Consider the following 12,561-nt stretch of genomic DNA (forward strand, 5'->3'; position numbering starts at 1 on the left):
GAGTGTACGGGGTACCCCGAAAAATATTTATCCACTACTACGCTTGTCTAAACTTCAAATACTTATAACTCATAAACTACTCATCCTAAATTCGATTTGTATGTTTCAAAATACTTAGGAAAATATTCTGCTTTGGAATATGAAAAATATAAGGATAAAATATTTAAAAAAATTGTTTGATTAAATCTTACAAGGACTTAAGAATCTGAATATTTAGATATATCACTAGGAAATTATGATGATGTTCCAGGAGAAAAAGTGTAGTCAATACTAGCATGTAAATCTAGATAAAATTTAAAAATATTATATTAAATAATTATTATAAATGGATCTCTATATAAAAAATATTAATAATCATGTGAACTTACCAGGTGAACAAGTTAATTGAAGGGGCTGAAATGTATACAGTATTATTGGGAATTGTACGTAGATTTCATTAAAATAATAAAATGGTCAGTTTAATAAATATTCAAGTATTTTCAAAAAATGATACAAATTTGAGAAAATAACATAGAGAAATTTACTTTATCAATAATCGTGATTTGTTAAACTTTGATAAAAAATTATTAAATATAATTACGGTTAGGGTCAGGGACGGTTACCAATATAAATATTGGACATACAATTGAGGTTATGTTTATAGATTTTATCACGGTCTTAAAACCGGGTCGTAGGCAGCTGTCCGAAAAATGATAAGAACTCGGGCCGAATTACGGCACCACTAAAGTTATTGCCAACATATAATTTTAAAAAATTGTATTATAAAACTTTTTTGTTTGTTTGTGTGGTCACACTGATCAACTAAATGATAATTCTTATATTTTTTGATAATAATTATATTGTTATTTTTAACTTATAACAATTTATTATTATTGATAAATTATTAATAGATTTTATAGTTCAGTGATTTAAACCTCATTAATCCAGACATGAGACAACCGTTTATAAAACATAAATTACACTAATTTATGCTTAAGTTTTCGGCAATCTACGCAAGTATACGATAAACAACAATAATTATCGTTTCACCGTTTAGTGTTACCCGTATTTTTAAAATTGTACATAATTAAATTGTTGAACTTAGGTAGTTGAAGTAGTCATAATCGGTTATTATTGTGAGTTGGCTGTATGTTAGTGGCAAAACATTTCTGATGTATGACAGCAACTCAACATATATTTCTTCTTTTTTTCCTGATAGAATTGCATATACCAATGGAAAACTCTATAACCAAGTATGTGCATTATTAAATAATTGCTTATATTATTTCTTGTTATGATTTTTAATTATTTGCTATATTGTAGATATTGAAATCTTGGAAGATTCCAGGTGCAGAATAAACATTTTCTGAAGATTTAGAGCTAAATAAAAATAATATACAGGGTGAAGTATTGACTTTTTTCATTTTTTATTTTATTTATTTTATCTTACTACCATAATATTTATTATATTATTATTTATTTTATTTATATTATTTATCTAATAATGTCAAATATTAGATTAAAAACATTAAAGGTACCATATAATATCGATGTAATTATTTAATATTTTAAATTTTGAACATCGTTATCATTATATGTACGCATATCTTTAAATTACAAGACACCTAAAAATTAGTTACTCCAATTATTAAACTATAATGATGATCAGGAAATGAAAACACACTGAATACTTTTTTTTTTTTTTTATATTTTATATTTTGTTTTTATTTTTAAAAAAACGTGTTACGGCTGCGGCGGTTGCTGCTGCTGTAGCTCCGGTTGCTGCTGCTTCTGAGCAGCCAGGGCGGCCTCCTCACTCAACTTTTTGGCAAGAGCAATGGCCGCTTCTGCGGCCTTCTCTGCCCTAGCTGCTCTACTTGCAGCCTCAGCGGCAGCATCCGTGGCCGCTGCGGCGGCGCGCTTGGCGTAATGGCACTGTGTGGCGGTATGCCCCCGCTTGAAACAAACTATGCATTCTAGAAAGTCAAATGAATCAAAATTAAAACATATCCTATATCCATGATAAAATGTTAATTCGTTTTTAATTTAAACAATTATTTATAACCAATGGTAATACGTTATACGTATCACATTATGCAAGTATATAGGTATATTTAATAATCTTATATAATAAAGCGTGAACAATAGTTCGTTTCACTATGAAAAGAGTGCGCCTCGGTCGCCGTTTTTTCTTCCATGGCCCGCCGCCGTCGTTATCGCGAAAACAGACGGTTCTCCAACGCCGCCGTCTCGATAACGCGTTTTTCTTAGGTTAGGTTCGATTATTACGCGGGTTTTCGACGGTTTTATTATTTTTTCGATTTTTTTTTTTTTTTTTTTTTTTTATCGGCTGTTTGTTATATTAAAATATGTTGTTGTATTTTCAAGTGTACGTTGCTTTGGGAAACGTTATATTAAATAGACAATTATATTTAATATAAGCTTTATTACACAGAACTATATGGAATTATTATACAGGTATATATGATGGCATACTCTTCATTTACATATAAAATTGATATGTCTCATAATATAAAAGCCCCTGAAAGAGTTGAGTACAGGTATAGTTAGGTAAGTCAAAGTTGTAATTGCAAATATTCTTAATCATACCTAAGAGTTTCTGTAGGAAATGTTTATGACACTTTTGTTATAGTATTTTATACGTATTTAACGCGTTTTCGATTTTCGCTCGATTATTATGCGGTTTTTCGAAAAATGTTCGCTTTTTTTACGATTTTCATACTTTTCCGAACGTTTTCCGTTCCGTTCCGTGCGTTTTGGGGTCTTCCGAGTACGACGACGTTTTCCTTCGATTTTTTGTTTTTATTCGACTGTTTTTTCCGATCTGTCTGATAATTTGTATATTATAATACAAAATGATGTTGTTTTATATTCAACCGTTGGTTGTTTGTTTTGCTGTGTGTTTCTAGACGACATTTCACCAAACAATACAATGTTCGTGTACATGATTATAATATGTTATAAAAATACCTATAGATATGAGTATTTCAACTGTACGTTGCTTTGAGAAACGTTAACGGCTTATTTTGTAGATTTATTATTAAATACGTTAAATAGATGTATGATTAAGGTATTTAAGTAGGTAGTGTTACAGATATACATTAAATAGATAATTAATAAGAATAATTAAGCTTTATTACACACGAATTATACGAATTAAAACTGAGCTAAACGAAAATTCGTCGCAACAACACAAGAACGGTTTAAGTGCTCGAGATTCGGCATCAGTATCCAGCTTAAACTGTAGTCGATAGGATAAGGCGTAAGTTCCCCGTGGTAGGTAATAGGAGGTAGAGCGGGTTCGATTCCCTCTCTGGCTGTGCCTTTGGCGCATTTTTACGGCGACGCTCTAATTAACGTCTCTCCGCCCGCCGTATCCAACAATTTTTTGCATTTTTTTTCGAGTTAGTTTTTTGATTTTTTAATTTGAATTTTGAAAATTAAAGCTATTGCTTTCTCTTATACGATAAATACATACGTCTACGATTTTTTTCAATACCATATTATTACGATTATTATAAGTATATATACATATAAAGTGTAGACGTGTAGTACGCTACAACGCGTTTAAGGAGTACGTAATTTTGAATTGATATGTTTTATAAATTAAAAATATTTATCTTTTACTATATACTTAAAAAAATAATATATGTTTTATAGTTTCTTACACTTATATATCAAAAACAATATCTGAACTTTGACATTAGGAGGTATGAAAATTATGGATTTAACTTTCGGACATTGATTTACATCATATTATGATGACTGATAGCTAGACATTCAATTACCATTTTCACTAAATAAATTTTATAATATAAAAAAAAAGAACCAGGCATGCGACGGGACACGGTATGAGATTGTTCATATTATACTATATTGGTATCATAACCTACTATTTACACATTGTCCGCGATCCGGCGCAGTCAGATTGCCTACGTGGTGGGTTTAATGCCGTTTAATTCGATTTTTCCCAATGATAACTGACAACTCGACTTGAATGCTCGCATGTAATTCGACTTTATACTTATTATCCTACAATACAACATTAGACTTTCGACGTCGGAAGCGCAGGCGGATTGCATTGTCAGACATAGATTTAGGTACGTGATGACGTGATGATTGATAGTTAGACACTCGACTATCATTTTCGCTAAATACATTTTTTTATATACAAAAAGAACAGGGCATGCAATGGGAAACGGTATTACACCAGTTTAGGACTGATAACTAGACACTCAATTACCATTTTTCGTATTTATTTACTCCACTTCAGTACTTTTCTTACTTTTTTAGTGTATGATTTCTTTCTAGACACCCGATTACAATTTTCCATCAAATTCCTGATAACACGATGTTTACACACCCCCTCGAAGGCGCCGAAGGCGGCTTCCACCAGCCCAGAAATCGAGGCACACCGACCCCCTCGAAGGTTAAGTTAGGACCCCCTCGGCTTCTTCCAAACCACCGGAGGTTAGATTAACTAAAATTGTGACTACTATACTTTTTACGATATTTTCTTTACAGTCCCGACTCCGACCTAGGGTATTCACTTAGACCGAATTTCACAGCAGAGCTAGGCACACCGGCCGCTATTATTATAAGTATATATATATACATATTATTAAGTGTATTACTATAACGCGTTAAGGGAGTACATTTTGAATTGTTATGTTTTCAATTTTTATGACATCTGATATGTTTTATAGTTTCTTTTATATCAAAAATAACATCTGAACTTTGACATTAGGAAGTATGACAATTATGGATTTAACTTTCGGACATCGATGTACATCATATTATGATGACTGATAGCTAGACATTCAATTACCATTTTCACTAAATACATTTTATAATATAAAAAAAAAGAACCAGGCATGCGACGGGACACGGTATGAGATTGTTCATATACATATATATTATATATATTGGTATCATAACCTACTATTCACACATTGTCCGCGATCCGACGCAGTAGGATTGCCTACGTGGTGGGTGGGTTTAATGGCGTTTAATTCGATTTTTCCCAATGATAACTGACAACTCGACTCGAATGCTCAAAATATGTTATTCGACTTTATACTTTTTATCCTATAATACAACATTAGACTTTCGACGTCGGAGGCGCAGGTGGATTGTATTTTCAGATATAGATTTAGGATACAGATTTAGTTACGTGATGTGATGATTAATAATAGCTAGACACTCAACTACCATTTTCGCTAAATACATTTTTTTATATACAAAAAGACAGGGCATGCAATGGGAAACAGTATTACGCCAGTTTAGGACTGATAGCTAGACACTTAATTCTTTTCTAGACACCCGATTACAATTTTCCATCGAATTCCTGATAACACGATTTTCACCCGACCCCCTCGAAGGCGCCAAAGGCGGCTTCCACCAGCCCAGAAATCGAGGCACACCGACCCCCCTCGAAGGTTAGGTTAGGACCCCATCGGCTCCTCCCAAACCACCGGAGGTTAGGTTAACTAAAATTGTGACTACTAGACTTTTTACGATATTTTCTTTACAGTCCCGTCTCCGACCTAGGGTACTCACTTAGAGCGAATATCACTTAGACCGAATATCATTTAGATCGAATTTCACTTAGACCAAATTTCACAGCAGAGCGAGGCACATCTAGTAAATAAATAAATCATTAATAAAATATATTAAAATAATCAATTTTATACAAATTTCAATATAGTTGAAGATGAGCTAGTATTTGATGGTATGGAGGTGTTAAGTGCTGATGATAGTTATGATTTGGATATGGAATATGAAGTACCAAAAAGTAGAGAAAGTATGCCAGGTAGCTGGAAAAGAAATGTCAATCAGAAATTAAGAATGAAAGGAGACCCATATTTAGGATATAGCAGGTCAAGAATAAATCAAGTTTTACATAATGTTGACAGAGTAGGTAAAAATATTAGACCAGCTTGTGCAAGTGAAAAATCACAAAAAAGGAAATGCAATGAAGTAGCTGAAGTATATAGATTAAAAATATTTAATCGTTTTTGGAAAAACTTGAAGGGATGAAAAAAAAAACTTATGTAACTTCTTTAATAATAACCACTTCTGTGAAACAAAGAACTGTAGAATCATCACGAAGGAACAGCACTATGTCTTATAATTTAAAAATTCATGATGCATATTAGTGTGTATGTAAAACAATGTTTTTAAATACACTTGGGTTAGGTGAAAAACAAGTTCTAACTTGGTGTCTAACTGAAAAAGATAATGAGATGAATTATGAGAAAAATAAAGAAAAAGGATATTTGTAACTGAATTTCTTAACAAATTACCAAAACTACCCTCACATTATTGTAGGAAATTTACCTCTAGATTATATTTTGAGCCATATGTCAAATCTAAGTCTCAATTATACAGTATGTACAAAATAAAGTGTGATGAAGAAAATAAACAACCAGTGTCTAGAAAAATATTTACTGATATTTATGAAAAAACCAAATTTTCTTTGTACCACCCAAAAAAGGATCAATGTGACATTTGTTGTTCTTATCAAACAAAAAATATTGAAGAGAATGAGTGGAGTAAACATATGAAGGATAAAGATCGAAGTAGGGAAGAAAAAAAACTAGAGACAAAGAAAAAGCTATGCTTAATGATATTATTGTATTCACTATGGACCTCCAGGCAGTAAAAATTTGTCCATATTTAAAAGCAAGTGCTTTATATTATAAGAGTAAATTATGTGTACATAATTTTACAGTGTATAATTTATCCTCTCGAGACTGCACATATATATAATAATTGAACAAAAATACTTAACCAAAGGCCATACACAGATGAGATGTGACTCTGTCCATTCAACAATAGAAAATAAATTAAAAAATACTGACATTTATTTACCTTCAGATTATATGAAAATAACTAAAAGTGCCAGGATTAAACCCATATCCATACAATGTAAAATAATGTGATGTAACATTTTTCAAAAAATATTTATCATACAGGTTTGATACTATTAGACCTAGTAAAAAGCCTGGAGATCCTACTGTTACTAATATAAAGGCTATTAAATTTTACTTTTTTGAAATACGACCTATTAGTCGCCCATCGACGATATACGTCTTAAATAAATAATAAAATTAAACATAAAAAATAATCAATAACTAAAATTATATAATAATTTAAAACATAGACATTTTTACAAGAATCGTCGTCGCCCAGTAATTAAATTACAAAAATCTGTTGGGCGACAAAAAGTTTTCTCTTTGAGAGATTTTTATCGCCCAGTATATTAGTTGAAATATCCACTGAATGCACATGAATATAAATTGTCCGTAGATAGAACTAGACTATAGAAAACCAATTAGTTGGTATCATATGATAATATATACTTACTATTTCTGTTAGGGGCTTTACCGCCACCACGACCACCGCCGCCACCACCACGACCGCCGCCTCCGCCACCACGACCGCCACCACGACTGCCACAGCCTCCACCACCATAGTCGTATATGTATGTTGGCATCTAAACATAAGTTAAATTATAGGCATAAAGTTTATATAATAAATGAGACAAAATATTTCAATATTTATGCACTATACTACAATAAGTTAGTTATTTATATCAAATTAATGTTGTTATTTTGGAATATAAATATTACGATGAATAATTTCAATTTCAAAAATAAAAATAATAAATTTAACAATATTTACAACACGATCAATATTAGTTGTATATTCAACCACAATAGGTACGCTGAAAGTTAAATACTTAATTATCCTATTTACCAATTAATGTAATAAATTTGAATTTATACTAACCAAGGAAAATTAACTGTTACTTTTAAATTGTACAGAATTAAGAGGACGCTATGGTATGCACTTTCATAATACATAATACCTTATATAATCATAGATATGTTTGAGGATAAATCGTTATCGTTACGCGATTTCATAAAAATTTAAAACTCAAACGTTCAAAACATTTTTCCTATAATGACGCTTCAAATTTTCTCTATAGCTTTTTGAAGCAAAACTTATGGAAAACTTAGTGTTGGATTTTTTTACCGACACTTTAAAAAAAAATTCGCATAAAAACCGAAAATTTCAGTGGTCTATAAATAACAAAAAAAGTCAAAAATTTTTGAAAATTTAACTGTATATAGATAACACTAACATAAATATTTGGTGAAAATTTCAAGTATTTACATTGATTAGTTTTCACGGTTAAATATTTAGTTTCTTTTAACAAGAAGAATGTGAACGTGAGCCTAAATGTGGCCCTGCATATTATTCAAAAATAATAATTGATTATTATGTAATACAATCATTAAATGTATTTAAAATTGAACTTGGGAATAAAGATAAGTAAAATATAAAATATATAAAATATTAGAGGTAGTCATCAATATTGTACTTACATTTATATTGTTTTAAATTAAAATTAAAATTTTTAATTGGAGACTGGAGTAGGGATTGACGACCGTTCCGCTTGATCGCAAAATCAGTGTTGCCAACATCTAAAACTCTGAAGTCGGGGGAAAATATTTAAAATTACCGTAAAATACCGTATTTCTACGACTAAAAAAAAAAAGCTATAGGCTAAATTTTAAATTATAATATTATGACTCCAATATATTAATATGATAACAAACTAAATAAATATGTTTAACAAAATATAAAATGATAATAAATCTTTCGTATTATATACTTTATAGTTAAATCTTTCAAATTATGTACTTCAACGTCTTCAACATCTAAATCTTCAGTCTCTTCAGTCTCTTTATACATTGTTGTGTTCATTGAATCTATCATTGTTTTAGTAGGTTGAAATTGTACACATGTTGTCTGCTTAACACGTTGACTTGATAGTAATAAGCCATTCAAAGTTTCAGTTTGAAGCTTATTACGGATTTTTGTTTTGATCAGATTTACCTTTGAAAATAATCGCTCACACTCAGCTGAAGAATGTGGTAAGCTTATAACTTGTAATACAAATTTTGCTACATTTTTAAATTTATATTCTCCTTCAATTTCCCAGTTATATAAGTATACCCAAAAGTCTTCAACATGATTTTGTTTTAAAGATGGCTCTATTTCTACAATTACTAACTTCCTCCATTCATCGTCTATTTTCTGGAGATCTATATCTTGATACCTGTTAACTATTCTTGGAACATCATCAAAAAATGAATTCAATGATACTAGTCGATGTTTACTTAATGCATTTTGAGGAGATAAATGTTGCATATTCTTCAGAATAGAACATTTAAAATCGTATCTAAAAGAATAGTTATAATAGTTTATAATTAAAATATTTATATACCTATAATTTATAATTATTTATATTATATCAGTTATAATTTATATTTACCTTTTTCTTATTTGTTGACAAGCAGTTATTAAAAACTGTCTCCATCTTTCGTAGAATTCCTTCAACATTTCCTTTTTAGAAAAGACTTCTGTTTTTTTTAGTTCATTCATAACACCAATTCCTAAATACATCTGTTCGTTGGTAAAAATTTTGAACTATCATCAGGTGAGATTCTATGGTTTATTCATTTTAAGCATGTATGAAAAAATCAACTCCTCTAAATGTTTAACAGTGTATAATAATTATTTATTAGTTAATTAATCAAACAAACTAAATAATATATTATGGGTATATACTATACCTGTATATATTTCTTCCATTTTGTTATGCATAGATGTTAAGACAACTTTTTCACTTTGAAATAATTTATTTAATATAGTAAATTTAGGTAACACCCATTTTAGGAAATTATAAAACAATAAAATCAAAGGGTCATTCAAATAATCATATATTTTATCAGCTGAAGCAAGTTTATCCTCATATCTGTGAACATTTATTAAATACTAAGTTTTAACTTTTTAAGATATTATTAATTATGGAAAAGAAAGTAAAAAATACCTTTGTACTCTGAAAAACATTTTCAATGGTTCCCATTGTTCCAGAATTCTACACACAACATTTTCTAATGAGAGCCATCTTGTTTGAGATGGCCTTAAAATTTTATGAGGCTCAACATCACAGAACAATTGGAACTCTTTAAATTGTGAAATCCTTTTACTACTTGATTTAAAATAATTATACACATCACGGCAGAGATCCTCACATCTTAATAAATTATTAAAATTAAATATTAATAATTAATAATGTTATAATAATAATATTAAATTTACCTTCTTGGTAAAACTTTACATGATTCACTTGCACATAAATGTAAAGAGTGACAAATGCACTTTTGTATGAAAACTCCCTTAAAATCAGACTTAAATCTACTTGCAACACTATTCCAATTGCCCATCATGGCATTACAGCCATCTGAAGCAAATCCTATGATGTTGTTGTAAGGAATATTTTGTATTTCAAATGATTTCATAACTTCTGAATAAATCATATTGGCAGTTGCTCCTTCATTAGCAGATTTACTGTCAGTGAATAGTTGTATTAAGCTCCAAAATTATGATTCTACTTTACATGTAAGTTCATTAAAATAACGCACACATATACATAAAGTTTTAAGAGTGCCAACATCCGTGCTCCCATCAATAATAACACTAAAACAATTATTTTTTAGATTTATTGTTAATTCTTCTTTATGGCACTTGCCTATAACATTTTTTATTACACATGTTGCTTTTGTTCTTCCTAAATTGATTCCTTTTATAATATTTGAATCAGGAAAAGACTCTTTTAGTACACCAGTTAAATGGTCGATGGAATTTAAAGACATATTATGCTCAGATATAAAACCACATAGTTTTATTTCTGCCAGTTTTATTGCTTCAGTTTCTTTTTTCTGCTGTACAACATTAGTAAAACAAGATGCTATTGACGATGATTCATTCACTAATTTAACATTACCTATATGCTTTGAAGACTTAGAATGTTTTTTAATGTGGACAATTCAGAAACAAACTGTACCTGGCAGTAACGACAATATGCTTTGTAATCATTATTTTTAACTGGTTCCAGCCAATTCTTAAACTTAGGATCTATTTGCCAGCTTTCTCTAAACTTTTGTTTTGGTGGCTTAACTTAGTTGTTGATTCACCGCGGGTTTTAACGACTCTGTCACCATCACTGTCATAGTCACTCATTTTAAGTTTTTTAATTTTATTAAATTATTAAATTATTTTTATTTAATTTTAATTCAAGATTATTATTATAATATTATAGCCACTGAAATAAATATGATTGACACAAAAATATAATAGAAGTCAACAGACTATATGTCTATACTGATCTGAAATAGAATAATAAATAATAACCTGACAGTTATCTGTGGGATTATACATTGAGGAGTATATCTGGTTAAACATGATTGACACAACACTCAAATATCATAGAACAGACTATATGTATATACTGTAAATAAGAATTGAAGAAGAATATTTTCTTATCTGTGGGATAATCCACTGAAGAATATATCCGGTTAAAGTTGTATAACTTTTTTTTTTTTTTTTTTGAAAAATAATTGACTTTATTTGAAAAATTACAATCTATACATTTTGTACAATAAGTAATGTTAATAATATTTACACAGTTGACAATGAAATCGCATGAGGAGGAAATCACACATTTGTGACACCTCTTAGAGTTATAAGATTTAACTTAAGTTTTCAAATCACGGCACCATTTCCTCTTGAGGCGTCTGGTTGGGTTACCTGGAAGTGTTAGTGAAGCTAACTCATTGATTAGTTGGTTAGGAATGTCTTTAAGTTTAGCGTGGAAGCGTTTGTAGTAGGTAGCAGCTGTATTGTCGATGGAAGGTAGTTTGAGGTCGAAGTTTAGGATCTCGTTGGAAACGAACCAGGGTGCACCAGTGATTAACCGAAGAGTAATGTTTTGAAAAGCTTGTATAGTTCTCTTGTTCGAGTTCTTGGCGGAACCCCAGATTACTATACCGTATGTCCATATTGGTTGAAGAAGAGTTTTATAGAGAATGATTTTTATGGGTAAGGTAAGGTTCGAACGAAGCAATGGCCTTAGCAGGTGAAGTCTGGAGTTCAGTTTCTTACGCTTGTCTTTAAGATGGGAGGACCAGGTAAGGCGTCTGTCAAAGATAAGACCAAGATACTTTACTTCTGTTGAGTGAGGAATGATGATGTTGTTGATTGTTACAGCTGGACAGTTAAGAGGTCTGAGTGAGAAAGTCACAAAAGAGGACTTGGATTCATTGATTTTGATTTTCCAGTTGGTGAACCACTGTGAGAGAGAATTTAAGTGAGTTTGTAGTTGATGAGATGCAGTGGTATGGTCAGAAGAGACTGATAATAGGGCAGTATCATCAGCATATGTTCCAACCAAAGTATTTTCAGATGTAGGCAGGTCCGACGTATATATGGTGTATAAGAAAGGAGCAATATCGCTGCCTTGAGGGACACCAGCAAATATGGGATATTGTTTTGAGTGTTGTAAGTTATGGCGAACATTAAAAAAGCGGTTGGCAAGATAAGATTTAAGTATTAGGGATAAAGGGGCTGGAAAAATATTTTTTAGTTTGAAGAGGAGACCGTCATGCCAGACAGTATCAAATGCTTTCGCGACGTCCAGAAAGACAC

The 12,561-nt window shown here is 30.7% G+C and overlaps 1 pseudogene; it reads right to left on the reverse strand.

Moving 5' to 3' along the window:
- Window positions 1-9,653: 9,653 nt before the first annotated feature.
- LOC126551536 (uncharacterized) lies at window positions 9,654-11,097 on the reverse strand (annotated as a pseudogene).
- Window positions 11,098-12,561: the final 1,464 nt, after the last annotated feature.

Source organism: Aphis gossypii, chromosome X (assembly GCF_020184175.1).
Source record: "Aphis gossypii isolate Hap1 chromosome X, ASM2018417v2, whole genome shotgun sequence".
Classification (NCBI taxonomy): domain Eukaryota; kingdom Metazoa; phylum Arthropoda; class Insecta; order Hemiptera; family Aphididae; genus Aphis; species Aphis gossypii.